The sequence below is a fragment of the Suricata suricatta genome, chromosome 9 (assembly GCF_006229205.1).
Source record: "Suricata suricatta isolate VVHF042 chromosome 9, meerkat_22Aug2017_6uvM2_HiC, whole genome shotgun sequence".
In the NCBI taxonomy this organism is placed as follows: Eukaryota; Metazoa; Chordata; class Mammalia; order Carnivora; family Herpestidae; genus Suricata; species Suricata suricatta.
In genome coordinates, this window is record NC_043708.1 from 99,111,614 (window position 1) to 99,125,988 (window position 14,375).

Genomic DNA, 14,375 nt, shown 5'->3' on the forward strand with positions numbered 1-14,375 from the left:
AACTGAACTCTTGGGACCTCATCAAGATAAAAAGCTTATGCACTGCAAAGGAAACAATCAAGAAAACTAATAGGCAACCGACAGAATGGAAAAAGATAGTTGCAAATGACATATCAGATAAAGGGCTAGTATCTAAATCTACAAGGAAGTCACCAAACTTCACACCCACAAAACAAATAACCCAGTGAAGAAATGGGCAGAAGACATGAACAGACACTTCTCCAAAGAGGACATCCAGATGGCCTATAGGAACATGAAACGATGCTCAACATCACTCATCATCAGGGAAACACAAATCAAAACCACACTGAGATGCCACCTCACACCAGTCAGAGTGGCTAAAATGAACAAATCAAGAGACTATAGATGCTGGTGTGGGTGTGGAGAGGCGGGCACCCTCCTACACTGTTGGTGGGAATGTCAACTGGTGCAGCCACTCTGGAAAACAGTGTGGAGGTTCCTCAAAAAAAGAGTTTTTAAATAGCCAACTTTTAAAGAATTTCTTTAAAACATTTTTTAATGTTTTTTTTTTTGAGAGAGAGAGAGAGAGAGAGAGAGAAATTGTGAGTGGGACAGCGGCAGAGGAGAGGGGCAGAGCACACAGATTCTGAAGCAGGCTCCAGGCTCTGAGCTGTCAGCACAGAACCAGATGTGGGGCTTGAATTTATGGATTGTGAGGTCATGACTTGAGCTGAAGTCAGACATGTAACCACCTGAGCCACCTAGGTGCCCCTTAAAATTTTTTAAATAATGTTTATTTATTTTTGAGAGAGAAAGAGAGAGAACATGAGCGGGGCAGAGAGAGCGGGGCATAGAGGATCTGAAGCAGTCTCTGGACTGACAGCACAGAGCTCGATGCAAGACTTGAACTCACAAACCATGAGATCATGACCTGAGCTGAAGTTGGATACTTAAGGGACTGAGCCACCCAGGTGCCCCAGTGTTTGAAGAATTTGTAATCCAGGAAGACATCTCATGTTGAATGAACCAAGCACTTTGATTATGAAGCTCAAGCACCACTGAACCAAGAGTTTCCTGAGTACTTTAAAAAAAAATAACAGATATATATATATTTTTAAATTTTATTTTTTTAATGTTTTATTAATTTTTGATACAGGAGAGACAGAGCATGAGAGGGGAAGGGTCAGAGAGAGAAGGAGACACAGAACTGGAAGCAGGCTCCAGGCTCTGAGCTAGCCGTCAGCACAGAGCCTGATGCGGGGCTTGAACCCACGAACGTGAGATCTGACCTGAGCTGAAGTCGGAGGCTTAACCGACTGAGCCACCCAGGTGCCCCAGATTTATATTTAGGATATACCTAAATGATGGTAGAGAAATGTTGAGACTCTAGGCTTAAAGGAATTGTGGGAATTTACACTGGGTTGTAGAAAAAGAAACCCACAACTGTAGTTCTTTCCAAACTAGACATGATTTCAATTTATAAGCAAGAGGCTAAGGTATTCTTGTTAGTATGTGTTGACCTTGTGAACTACCTGCTGATGCTTTCCTGAGCGGAGTTTTGAAAATTTCAGTGTTTTACATTTAGCTTCCCTATCTTGTATTACTTTGGTCAAATCTTAAATCTGGAAAGAAAAATGATTAGAACTGCAGAAATGGTAAGAATCATTTTTAAAAATAACAGTAATAACAGCAGTAATTTCTTTTTTAAAACATGGTTAAGATTTTATTTATTTATTTGTTTATTTATTTTTGAGAGAGAGAGAGAGTGTGTGCGTGTGTGAGCGAGAGAGGGGCAGAGAGAGAGGGAGACACAGAATCCAAAGCAGGCTCCAGGCTCTGAGCTGTCAGCACAGAGCCTGGCGCAGCTCGAACTCATGAACTACGAGATCATGACCTGAGCTGAAGTTGGATGCTTAACCGACTGTGCCACCCAGGCGCCCAACAGCAGTAATTTCTAAAGTTAATAACTTACTGGTTCGCCTTGAAGCCTACTAAAAGTTGGATTTGTATCTCTAAAGTTTTGGCCTTTCTTGGAACAGGTGCTTGGACTGAAATTCACTTTTTAGTGTCCTGTTTTCAAACTCAGTTCTTCTTGGAGTTAGTGGAGGTATTATATGTGACAGAACAAAAATGACCTATCAGTTATCCCCTCAACAGTCAGTAATGTTTCATTTCTTTGCTTAGAGCATGCTTCTAAGTATACCCTAGAAGAGGGACTCATGTCCAGATCTGCAAATTGGCTTCAAGCAAGCCCTTGAACAGGTATACTAAAATTGTATATGAGTTACATGCATTTTCTGTATATGAGTTCCTGATTTTACTGAGCTTTCATCATAATCTCAAAACAGCCTCTTAAGAGGTGCCTGGGTGGCTCAGTCAGTTAAGCGTCCGACTTTGGCTCAGGTCATAATCTCATGGTTTGTGGGTTCAAGCCCCATATCAAGCTCTGTGCTGACATCTTGGAGCCTGGAGCCTGCTTCAGATTCTGTGTCTCCCTCTCTCTCTGCCTCTCCCCTACTCATGTTCTGTTTCTCTCTGTCCCAATAATAAGCATAAAAAAATTTTTTTTTTAAATACAGCCTCTTAAGATTTAAAAAGATGACACCCTTCTCCTGCATCCTTTTTGGATCCTTTCTGTTCAGGGACTGTGGCACCAAGGCACACTCATGCGTGCCTGCCAACAGAGCAATGCGAACTATATTGGAAAAAAGCATCTGGCCGGGATTTGAGAGACCTTTATTCTAGTTCTGACTATCCTCTGGACTTCCATGGGCTTCAAACAAGTCATTTACTCTGTGGGCCTCAGTTTGTTCATTGCTTGAATGGGACAGAATAACTATCCTATTTGGATGGACTCAACCAGTTACTGTGAACACACAGTAAGGTAGTAAATGTGTTTTGAATGATGCAGGATATCATAAAGAGACCGGCTATTGCTTGGTGCCCTTGTATCTGCTGTTGGTTGTTTTGTTCTCTGCTTCTTTCCTTAGAGGCCATTGGTTTCCCTTCATTCTGCATTCTCTGCTCTTTTCTCTATATTTTTTAGATGTTCCTTCCTACAGCAGATACAGAGAAAAGGATGCTGATAAGGCAAGGGGTTATTGTAAGAACTTGCTTCTAAGAGGGAAATATTAACACGTTGCTTTTGTTGTGGGCTTCATAGTTTTTAAAGACATTTCCTACTAACTGTCATATGTTCACCACACCCATTTTATTTTTTCTGGAAACGGAGGCACACAGAGGTGAGCGGTCCAGGTCACTCAAGCTGTCTGGGGTGGTGCTAGGGCTGGACGCTGAGCCTTCTACCACTGGGCTTTGCCTCAATTCTCCTGGGTCTCATCTTATGTGGGAGACACAGGATCAATCATGACAGTATTATTTACTCATACAGTGAGAAGGCATTCATCAACAAAGGAACAAAACATCCCTTTTCCTGGTACAATGATCCAAGGAAATCTTTCCATCTTCTATCATGCCTATTTCCAGATGGGCTATGACCTTGTAGCTAGTCTTTCTCTCACTGCTGACTCTGTTCACTCTTATTCAGCTTGATTCATTTGGGCCCCAGTGGGCCCTGCTTGGCCCATCTGGGAGTGTTCAATACATTCCCTTGTCAAGCAGAGGGAAAGAGCTGCACTTGCAGAATAAGGAAATTTCCAAGAGGGCTCTGGCCAGAAGTCAATTTGCAAGTTTGAGAGCGGCACTTGATCTGGACGCTGACATAACATGCCTGTTGCGTATTACTCACAAATGCTGCTGCGTATCTTTTTACTCCTGCCCTCAGCCGTGAATTCTCCAAATCAGTATGCTGCTTAAATATTCAACCCATCACTCAACATGCAGACATCTCACATACATTTTCTGGGCACCCACCTTGTGCCAACTGCTCTGGGGGAAAAAATGAGAGTGAACAGGGCCTGCTTTAAACTTCCTAGGCTGCAGGAGATAGCAACGGCATAGCGGCATATGGGTGCTTCTGGGGAGGACCGTGCTCTGGGGCTGGTGGCTACAGAAAGCAGAGGCTAAGATGCCAGGCTTAACATATTAGCTGCCACGGGAAGGTGTTCCACTTCACATCCATTAGGGAAATGCAAATTAAAGCAACAGTGAAATACCAACACACACCTATTAGAACAGCCAAAATCCAGAACACGGACGACACCAAATGCTGGCAAGGATGTGGAGCAACTGGAACTCTCACTCATTGGTGGTGGGAATGCCAACTGGTACAGCCACTTTGGAAGATAGTTTAGCACTTGCTTATGAAACTAAATATATTCTTAACCACACATTCCAGCAATTGCGTTCTTTGGTATTTACCCAAAGGAGTTGATAACATACATCCACATGAAAATCTCCACATGGATGGATGTTTATATGGTTGTTTTATTTATCATCATCAAACCTTTGGGGCAACCACAATGTCCTTCGGTCAGTGAAGAGGTAAATTGTGGTACACTCAGACAATGGAATATTATTCAGTGCTAAAAAGAAATGCACTACTGAGTCACAAAACGACACCAAGTAGGCTTAAGAGTGTATTGATAAGTAAAAGAAGCCCCTCTGAAAAGGCCACATACTGTGTGGTTCCAAAGATAGGACATTCTGGAAAAGGCAAAACTATGCAGACAGTAAGAAGATTAGTGGTTGCCTAGGGGTAGTGGGGAGGGGGGAATAAATAGGTGAAGCAGAGAGGATTTTTTGGGCGGTGAAAATACTAGACTATTCCCATAATGGATATGTGTCATTATACATTAGTTGAAATCTCTAGAATGTACAATACAAAGAGTGAATCCTAATGTAAACTATGCACTTGGGTTGATAATGGAATGTTCATACAGGTTCATCAATTGTAACAAAGATAATGTTCTGGTGGGGGACCCTGAAAATGGGACGGCTATGTATGTGTGGGAACAGGAGACAGATGGGGAATATTTGTAACCTTCCTCTCGATTTTTCTGTCACCCTAAGATGTCAGAAACAAAGTCTATTAAACAAAGTCTTTTAACAAACAAAGTCTATTAAAAAGTGTTTTTTGCTCCATGAGAACAGGGGTCTTGTCCATCTTATTCACTGCTGAATTCTTAGCTCTTAGCCTACTATGCTGCTCAGTAAATAATTATTGACTGAATAACTAAAAACCCTCTGCCTGAATTAAGAAGGTTTCCCAGAGAAGGTGAGAATTGAGTAGGCCTGACTAGGAGTAGCATTTCCACTGGCAGGAAAGTGTGAACCCCGTATGAATATTAGAGGCAAAAAGAATAATTCAGTAAAAGCACAGAAGCTGGAAACAATGAACCACGTGGGAAACTTCAAATGAACCACTGTAGCTAGAACATTCTACAAAGCATAAAAAGCTAGACTTTTTAGGAGAAAAGTGGAACAAAATAATGACTGGTTATTATTGTGACCCCATTTGACAGAGAGGGGACCTCGAGGCTCCAAGAAGTTAGGTGATTCATCAAAGGTTATGCATTTTTTAATGTTTTTTTATTTGTTTTTGAGAGACAGAGAGAGACAGGGTGAACAGGGAAAGGTCAGAGAGAGAAGGAGACACAGAATCTGAAGCAGGCTCATCAAGTGCTGACAGCTCAGAGCCTGACACGGAGCTCAAACCTACAAACTGAGAGATCATGACCTGAGCCGAAGCCGGAAGCCGGACGCTTAACCAACTGAGCCACCCAGGCGCCCCAACGGTTATGCATTTATAATATCTAGGGCCCCTTCTGTGTGTGGTACTAAGCACTTTCTTTGCATTATCTCATTTAATTATGAGCTCGCTGCTATTATTTTTTCTAATTTTATAGATAAAAATAACAAACCTTAGAGAAATTAAATAATCTGCCTGGAGCTTCCTGTTCAAGGTGGTAGGTTGATCACATCCCTATGGCTTCTCCTTCCTGACCTAAATCCCCAGAAATGAAAGAAAAAATTTGAAAAAAAAAAAAAAAAGAGGGAGAGAGACAAGGAATCACAGTAACATTTTGAAACTAATGATGGTCTAGAACAATGACGAGAGATGCGGGAAAGAAAGCAGCAGAATCCAGACTGAAGACGGAGACTCTCCCGGTAGAGCTCCCTGATGAAGGTCTGGGGTAAGGCCGAGAGCTCCACTTCTGGGCGTGGCGGTGCCCTAGCAGGGGTCTGGGGATGCTGGCAGGCTGGCTAGTGGGACCAGCCAGGCTGCTGCCTTTCTGCACGCCCCTTCCCTTCTCTTGGCAGGCAGCACTGACTGAGTGTGGGAGCGGTGTCTGCCTCTCGGCCTGGAGCAGGGACTGTGGGGAACGGGAGCTGAGACCCAGGCCAAGGCTCCCCACGGCAGGCAGAGAACATCACCCCTGACTAGCTTCAGAGACGCCACGCCCAGCGCTGCACACCCCACACCCCCAACGCGTCCACTGAAACACACCCCGGAGGCGAGCCTCAGCAGCATGTCTACCACCACTTGCTCACGCAGTCTGTGCACCTGGATGGGGCCAGGGGTCTAACTGGGGATCCGAGCACAAACGTGGCTCCAAATAAAGAGCTGCTGATTTGTCTTCTGTCACCTCAAATTTGTTTTAAATACCTGATGAGTAGCAAAGGCTTTGGGTCTCCACCTTAGGTCTCCAAGGAGACTTCGCTTCCCACTATGCCAAACGACTTTCTAGACCTAATTTACATGTTTGGATCTGCATTGCAGCGCCAGAGCTAGCCCCTATATGAAAAGTTACACAATTTCTTGGCCTATTGATCTACCCAGCGAATAGCACACCTTCAGCACAAGTTTAGTGAGTGTCTCTCGTACATGTACGGCCTTCCAGGGGGAGCCGGGGGTGTCTGGAGAAATGGCAGGAACATGGAATTTGGAGAGGGCTCCATGTTGACAGAGGTGGGCCCAAACAACTGATCTAAACAATTAGGGGAGCAGCAGAAAGACAACCTAAACCAGTTAGTTTCAGACTGATGAGGGGCTGGAGCCCTGAGTGAAGTCTAGAAGGAACCAGGCTTGGTGGTGGGCACACAGAAAGAGGAATGCCGAGAGCATGAGTCTGAGTCTAAAGGGAGGAATGAGCAAAGTCGACTGGAGCACAGAGAAGGCCCTTGTGTGACTTGGGCAGCGTCTTCATGAGGGGCTGCAGCGAGAGAGGGAGTCTGTATTCCTGGTTGTGGAACTGGATTGGAGTGTTAGTTTCTCGGGGCTACAGTAACACATTACCACAAACTGGGGGCTTAAAACAACAGAGCACGCTTCCCTGTCACTCCCTTGCTTCCGGTGGCTCCCAGTGACCCTTGGTGTTTCTTGGTTTGTAGCTACATCACTCTCCTCTCTGTCTCTGTCACCCCATGGCCTTCCCTGTTTGTCTTCACATAAGGACACCACTCACTGCATTTAGGACCTACTCTCTTCGAGGAGGACCTCATCTCAACTGGTTACATCTGTAAAGATCTTACTTCCAGATAAGGTCACATTCTGAGGTTCCAGGTGGCCATGACTTTTTAGGAAACAATATTCAACCTAGTACATCCTTTCAAAAGACGGTACAGTTTACAAAGTGGCTACCAAGACCCTGCTTCTGGACACAGGGGCAGATTCTCCTGACACAAAGGCAGATGGCCTGAAAAGGGGATGGAACCCCTTCCTGTGACCACGGAAGCTCTCCTAAAAAACGTCTAACCAACATTATTTCTCTGAGATCCCTCCGAGATGCCCAGCAGGGGACATTTTTCCTCTCCTAATTTGTTCATATTATGGGCAATGGGAATGTTGCTAACCTCCCTCAAAGAGTTTGCTTCTGCAGACAATGCACCGCTTTTCCGTTTCTATTTTAAAGCTGCGCACGCATCTGTAAGAAGACGAGAGTGTTATGTAATACCTACCATTTTTGTCAAAACCTCATCTCACCCCATTGCCTGATACAGGAGGAAGTTACTGGTGTGAAATTTGCTGGGTTTTTTTTTAAGGTGAAGAGTATATTCATATGGATTTCATACCTCACATTCATAAGCAGGTCCATTTTTAAAAGACTATAGGTACTGTGCTAATAAAAGATGAAATTCACATCTGTTTTCCATATAACACACCAGCAATGATTGGCCACATTTAGCTGAATACTCTGCCTTTGCCTTTATAGGTGTTTTAAAGAGATGCCCTAGAGGGAAACATGCAGATTGATCAACAGAAAACATCCCAAAGAGAGGAAGATGACCAAGAATATTTTCCCTTGTAACAGGTTATGATGCTAAAGTGTTAGTACATTTGGAGCTTGTCATCTGGACCATTTCAGTTTATAAATGAGAGCTGCAACAGTCACAGGGGATTTCAGGAAGAGAAAAATTACTTCAGGGAAAAGATACTTCTTTGTTAGAATCAGGTCTTTGGGAGGGGTGGAATGGGCCGGCCTGGGAATATGTCAGGGTTGGGAATCCATCAGACTTGCAGGCCTAAGCAAGGCTAGGCGTCAGAGTGTGGGAGCCAGGGCAGGGCTTGGGGACACATACGCAGAGATACGAGTCTGTGGTTGCTCTGAATATGGGAGCCTGTCTGTGCTGCAAGGTACCATTAGACAAAAGTCCAGGATGAGGCCATTCTGGCTGAGAGCGTCATCCAAACAGAAGGAAGGAGAAGGAAGTGACTGGGGTGCAGAAAAGGAGAGATTGATAATAAGAAAGTCTAGCCTTGGTTACTGGGATCCCAGTCATGGGAAAACTTGGGTGCTCAAAAGGAAGACACCCAGTCTCACTAAGTTCTTCAGACATTCCAACTTAAGCTGGAGAAGCCAGTAACAATGGGCCTTGGGAACTGCTCTGTAAACTATACCCTCTACAGAAAAGATCGAGAGATACTTCCTACACTGGGTTGAAAATTCAAGTCTACTGGAACAACGGAATGTAACTTCAGTTGGAAATACGGTCTTTGCTGATATAATTAGCTAAGGTGAGGTCATACTGATTAGGATCAGATCTAAATTATATTACTTGTGTTCTCATAAAAAGAAGGCCATGTGAAGATGCAGGGAGGAAGACCATGTGACAATGGAGGCAGAGACTGCAGTGATGTGGCCATAAACCCAGGATTTCTGGGCACCCCCAGAAATTGAGGGCAAGACCAGAAAGGACTCCTCTCTGGGGACTTCAGGGGGCTCAGTGCTGTGTGAAATCCCTGAGCACTTGGTGCAGTGCCATTTGCTCCCATTCCCCACTAGTTCTGGGTCTGTGCATCCCTCATCTGTTTTGTCTCAATTTCTTGAGCATGAAGCCCAGAGGGTTAATTTTTTGTTGTTGTTGTTCCTGAGCTTTGGCATATTGGAAAGAAAACTGGATTTAAATTTAAGAGTCCTGCACTATGCTTTATTGCTTATTTAGGTACACATTTATCAATTCAGCAATAATAAACATTATTACTATGGACCAGACCATGAGCTAGGCTCTGGGGAGACAGAGATAGTAAAAGAGCCTCTGATGTAGAAAAGCCCCTGACTGGTGACATGTCCAGACAATCACATTTTCATGAGATAATATATCAAGGATAATAATGGAGGATTAGGAAAGCCCTGGGGAGGCACAGCAAACCTAGCCACGGGGAGATGCGATTGGGTAGAGAAAGGTCCTAGGAAGTTATAACCTAACAGAGTCTTGAAGAGTAAACAGAAATGAGCCGGGCAAAGAGGGGAGGGAGGGATTTTAGAGAGCATGCACAAGCTAGTGGAGGTGACATATGTAGCATTTGCAGAGACCTACAATCAGACTGTGTGGCTGGGATTAAAACATGCAAAGCAGGGAGGAATGAAAAGAAGGGTAGAGACGTATATGGAGAGCAGATGGCAAAGTCTTAATACATGTGACAGAGTTTGGACTCCGTGCACTGGCAACGAGAAGCCCCTGATGGTTTTGAGCAGAGAGTGGTGAGGTCAGATTTGTGATGCACGGATGGAAGCAAGGCTGGAGGCAGACACCAGGAAAAAGGGGTTGCCTGGTGGTTGGGGTGCGCCACGGTGCTATGCTGAACCAGTCAGCAGGGGGAGACGGGGGAGAGTGGTGGGCTTAAAGAAAGATATAGGAGGCCAGCCCAGCATTCCAGGTTGGCCATGCATTATTAACCTTGTCAACTTGTATAAATCCGTTCATTTTCTGAGCCTTAAGTTCCTCATCAGTAGAATGGGGATAATGACATTCCTGGCCACAGGTTGTCGAAGGATTAAATTCTATTACCTGTGTGCAAACACTGGGCAATTCATCTAATAGCCTTCAGGGTTTAGCCATTAGTAGGTTTTTCATAATATTGGTGGAATGACCCACCTTGTGTCTCAAAGATGGCCTATGTGGAGAAATCAGTAAATACTGATTAGTTTCATACTCTGGTTTAGAAATTCAAAAAGCCATTTTTTAAGCCCGAGTTTATAAGAATTTCTATGCTCTTTCTAAAATACATAATTATGTTCCCTGCTCACATAATTTTATCCATTAAAAAAACTGAACATATCACTGTCACTTTCATTGCAGGATACTGGCAGAACTTGCTTTACCTAGCAGATGTGTTCCTAAAAATTTTACTTGTAAATTGATTTTAAAACGAGTCAAATCATTCTTTACTCACACTAGGCAGATGAGCCATTTTAAAGAAGCCCCTGTTTGTGATTCCTTTGGTAAAATTAATAATGACTCTTAATTTTTTGGAGGGGTTACATCTGAACTTTTATATATACCTCATTTGGGTGGCAGTGGTCTCCACATTAGGATATTTACCCATATTATCCTATACAGAAAGGCAGGATGTTATCTGTTCAGATATGCCAGGCAGAGTCTCTTAGCCTGTTGCTGTGTGGTTGTACTTTTTAAACACCCATCCACGGCAATTTAAGACACTCCCTCACCAAACATGTCAAGTCAGCATCTACATTAATCTTCTTCATGCTTGACACGGATCTAGTCTCAACCTTTCCTTTGCAGAGGCGAGATCAATTCACTTTTACAATGTAATCTTCTGTGAGACGATACATTATAACTTTCTATTTAGCATCCAGTCAGCATCTAATTGCATTTTGATTTGTTTCTTGATGTGCGGGTGGAGTGCTGAGAATTGGACAAGGAAAGCCGGATGAGTCATATTTGCCTAATTATAACTTGTAATTGTAAAACAGAACAACATTAATACAATAAGGGATGCAAATCGATACTGAAAATATTCAAGCAGCGAAGATTGATGGCAACGCGGATTTATAATAATAATAGTCGCCATTTAGGAAGCACCTATTTTGTTCCAGGAACTGTACTTGTTACTTTATATACATATTATTTTATCTCTCCCCTGACTTTGGCAGATATTATTATTTTTCATTTTGCAGATGTCAAAATGGTGGCCTGGCAATTTTAAGTAACTTGCTCTAAGTTAACCAGCCAAGACCGGGCAGAGCTGAAATATAAAACCTGATTGAATATCATACCTCGGGTCCTCTTCCTTAGAAGACCTGGGGTCCAGCCCTGTGTGGGTCACCAACTCACCTTTGTACCCAGGTCCCTCATCTATCACAGAAGGGTTGGTTCTCTTTAACTCTAAGACCCCTTCTACTTCCCGATGTTTTCAATGAAGTTTCCAGAAGGCCTTGGGCTACTTTTAAACAGCCTGGCATGCCACCTCACCTCCCCATAGTCAATGAAATCCAACTTGAAATCCAAGAATAGCTAAACCTCTACTTCAGTCCCAAGAGCCATTTCATTTACTGAAATACTTACCACAGTACTATCCAATTACCATGTAAAACACCTTGGGATACCATTAATACAAAAGGTTATATATTCTAAAACCCAAATGTCATTTTGTATTAGACATTTTCATAAGGGCTACTTATCTCAGGATGAATTCCAAGAATGAGTGCTTAATAATTATTTTGCATTTAAACAACCTACTTATGAATTCCAGGGATACACTGTGTCACAGTACAGCTTCTGCAGGATACTGCAATTATTATAAATGCTGATGGATTAACTGCTACAGTATTGCAGCCTTATAAAATGACACATCTGTATTAGATCACTGGTAGGTCATCAGGCAAAATTCTTTCTCCTCGGATACCCCAAAACTCACCCCAGAAAATAGGACTGTGGAAGTTTATTAATCCAGTAAGAAATAATATAAAACCCCAAATAACCTATATATGTAGAACCCCAGTATTAGTGCTGGTCACAGACATTGCATTTTTTGTTAAAACCACCCACTGGGTGGATTTTGATGCAAACACTTCTCTCTTCAAAGGTGTCAGGAAGATTTTTAGAAGCCGAAGTATCTTTACACAGACCCATAAATTTGACTTCAAAGCCAACTCAGCCACAGAAGTTTGGAGCTTAGACCTATTTAGCTTTACAAAGTTGGTCTTTGAAAGGATAGGTCATGATGTGGGAGAAAAGAGGGTGTAGATTTGTTCTTGTGTACACATGTGTGAGAGTGTGTGTGTGTGTGTGTGTGTGTGTGTGCGCGCGCGCGCATGTGTCAGGGGCTAGGGTGGAAAGAAAAGTTCAGTTAACCTCCTCTGAACCCAAATAACCAACCACCATGCAGCTTTAATAACTAACCACTTAGTGATGAACACTTAACATTCTCATTAAGTCATAATTTAAAAGATTGCTTTTTTTTGCCCCAAACAAATAAAACTCTGTTAAATTCTAATAAGGATTTCTGAAACAGCTGTTTTGTGCTACAGAATGTGTAATGACCTTATAATTGTATTAGATGTGGCATGGAAATGTTTATGTTTCCTTTCTAGTCTGAAATGTGCTCAATAACAGAAGCCAAAGAAAAGGGATTCATTATGAATTCCAAGGGCTTGAGGGCTGTGTTTCTGGAAAAGGGGGTCCTTAATCAAATTCCAATGTGGGTATTGGGCTGGGCTGGACCAAACTGAGGCAGGCAACGTGGTTTCCATTACAGTTAGAGTCCCTTCCTTGTCTTTCATGATACCATGCCTTTCACCTAGAACATGTAAACATCTGCCTGGACCCTTGAAAAGCCTGCCCTGTGATCCTTGGGTTGCAAGAGCCTCAAAATTCCCAGGGCCAGCACCTACCTTCATTCTCAACACAGTGCTTGAATTTTCTCTAGCATGTGAGTTGCAGGACTGCTGCTTGCTCTCTTGGTCTGCTCTCCAATACTCACCCTTAGCCCCAGGAGACTGGCCTGTATAAATTCTATCCACTGGCTTCTGACCTTCCGGTTCTCATTGGGTTTGGCCAATGGGAATCCTGCAGGAGGGAGAGGGAAGTTTGGTAAATATTTCTCTGGCTTCTTCCCTGTGGGGTGACCATGGGTTATGCCAGTCTCTTCACCAAAGACCCAGCTCCTACCTAGTTTGCTACCTAATTGCTGCCTACCCTAGTTGCTTCGAGCCCTGTTAATAGCCCTGGGATGCTTCTTTACAGTGATGTACTGGTAAAGTGGTTCTCCAAAAACAAAAACATGAAACAAAAACACAAGCCTGATTTGTCATGTTTACAGATTTCCATTATGCAAATGCTCCATCATGGCCAATTTTAAGCTACTGACATGAAGTCACCCAAGGCAGATGGAACTGGGAAGGGGCACACCCATTCGACTAGTTATGGGCTACTCTGAGCACACTACTGCTTTTCTGCAACCTGCCCATGCTTTTGTAAACAGCCTATATATTCAATTTGGCACCTGATTATCCAGTTTCACTGGGCCACCCGCTTCTTATCAAGACCCAAGCTGACACAACCTTCTGAAATGCTGGGCCTTGCAGGGCCAGGGCACCTTCCCCACAGAAGCAGTTTCTCCCAGGCCAAGTCCAACAGAGGTTCTTTTTGAGCAACAGGTGTTTTTCCTCTCCCTGGGTCTCCCACTTGCATCCAGTTTGCTTCCAAAGTACAGATACTCCAGATCTTCCCTCCTCCATTAAGACTTGCTCCTTGCAAGTGACCTAGGGTGTTCTGACTCACACACTGAACCTATGGTGGGTAAATAACATCCCTGAACACAGGCACAGCTGCCCAGGAAGCCTCCTCTGCTTGAGTCTGGGATGTCTTCTCTCAACCAGCCACTGCTCTTGAGCCACTCCAGTGGTTCCAGAGCCATTGCTCTGGAATGGCTCAGATAATAGAGGTTTTTAAAAAGCTTGTCTATGTCCCTTGGGCTTAGGAGGGTCTGGGCTATATGACCACTATGACCAACAGCAGGTAAGCCCTCAATTTTTATAAGGCAGGTCACTCGCAAAACTTTCCTGAAGATTTTAAAACATCATCACCATAAGCCACCTCTATTGTGTTCTTTAACATCCTCAATGGAATAATAAAGGAATGAATTATCCTAAGAATGCATTCCAAGTAGTCCAAGTATCAGGTCTTTCCTGATAATATGGTACCCTCTCCTCCCCTCCTCCCTTCCCCTCCCCTCTCCTCCTCTCCTCCTCTCCTCTCCTCTCCTC

General features: G+C 43.6%; 1 long non-coding RNA gene across 1 annotated transcript in view; it reads right to left on the minus strand.

Annotated features, from left to right (window-relative positions):
* LOC115302511 overlaps positions 1–13,147 on the minus strand; it is a 31,852-nt gene extending 18,705 nt beyond the window's left edge. The window contains exon 1 of the long non-coding RNA XR_003913508.1: positions 13,091–13,147. This is a non-coding gene — a long non-coding RNA (uncharacterized LOC115302511). The remainder of the gene's footprint in view (positions 1–13,090) is intronic.
* Between the last annotated feature and the right edge of the window lie 1,228 nt (positions 13,148–14,375).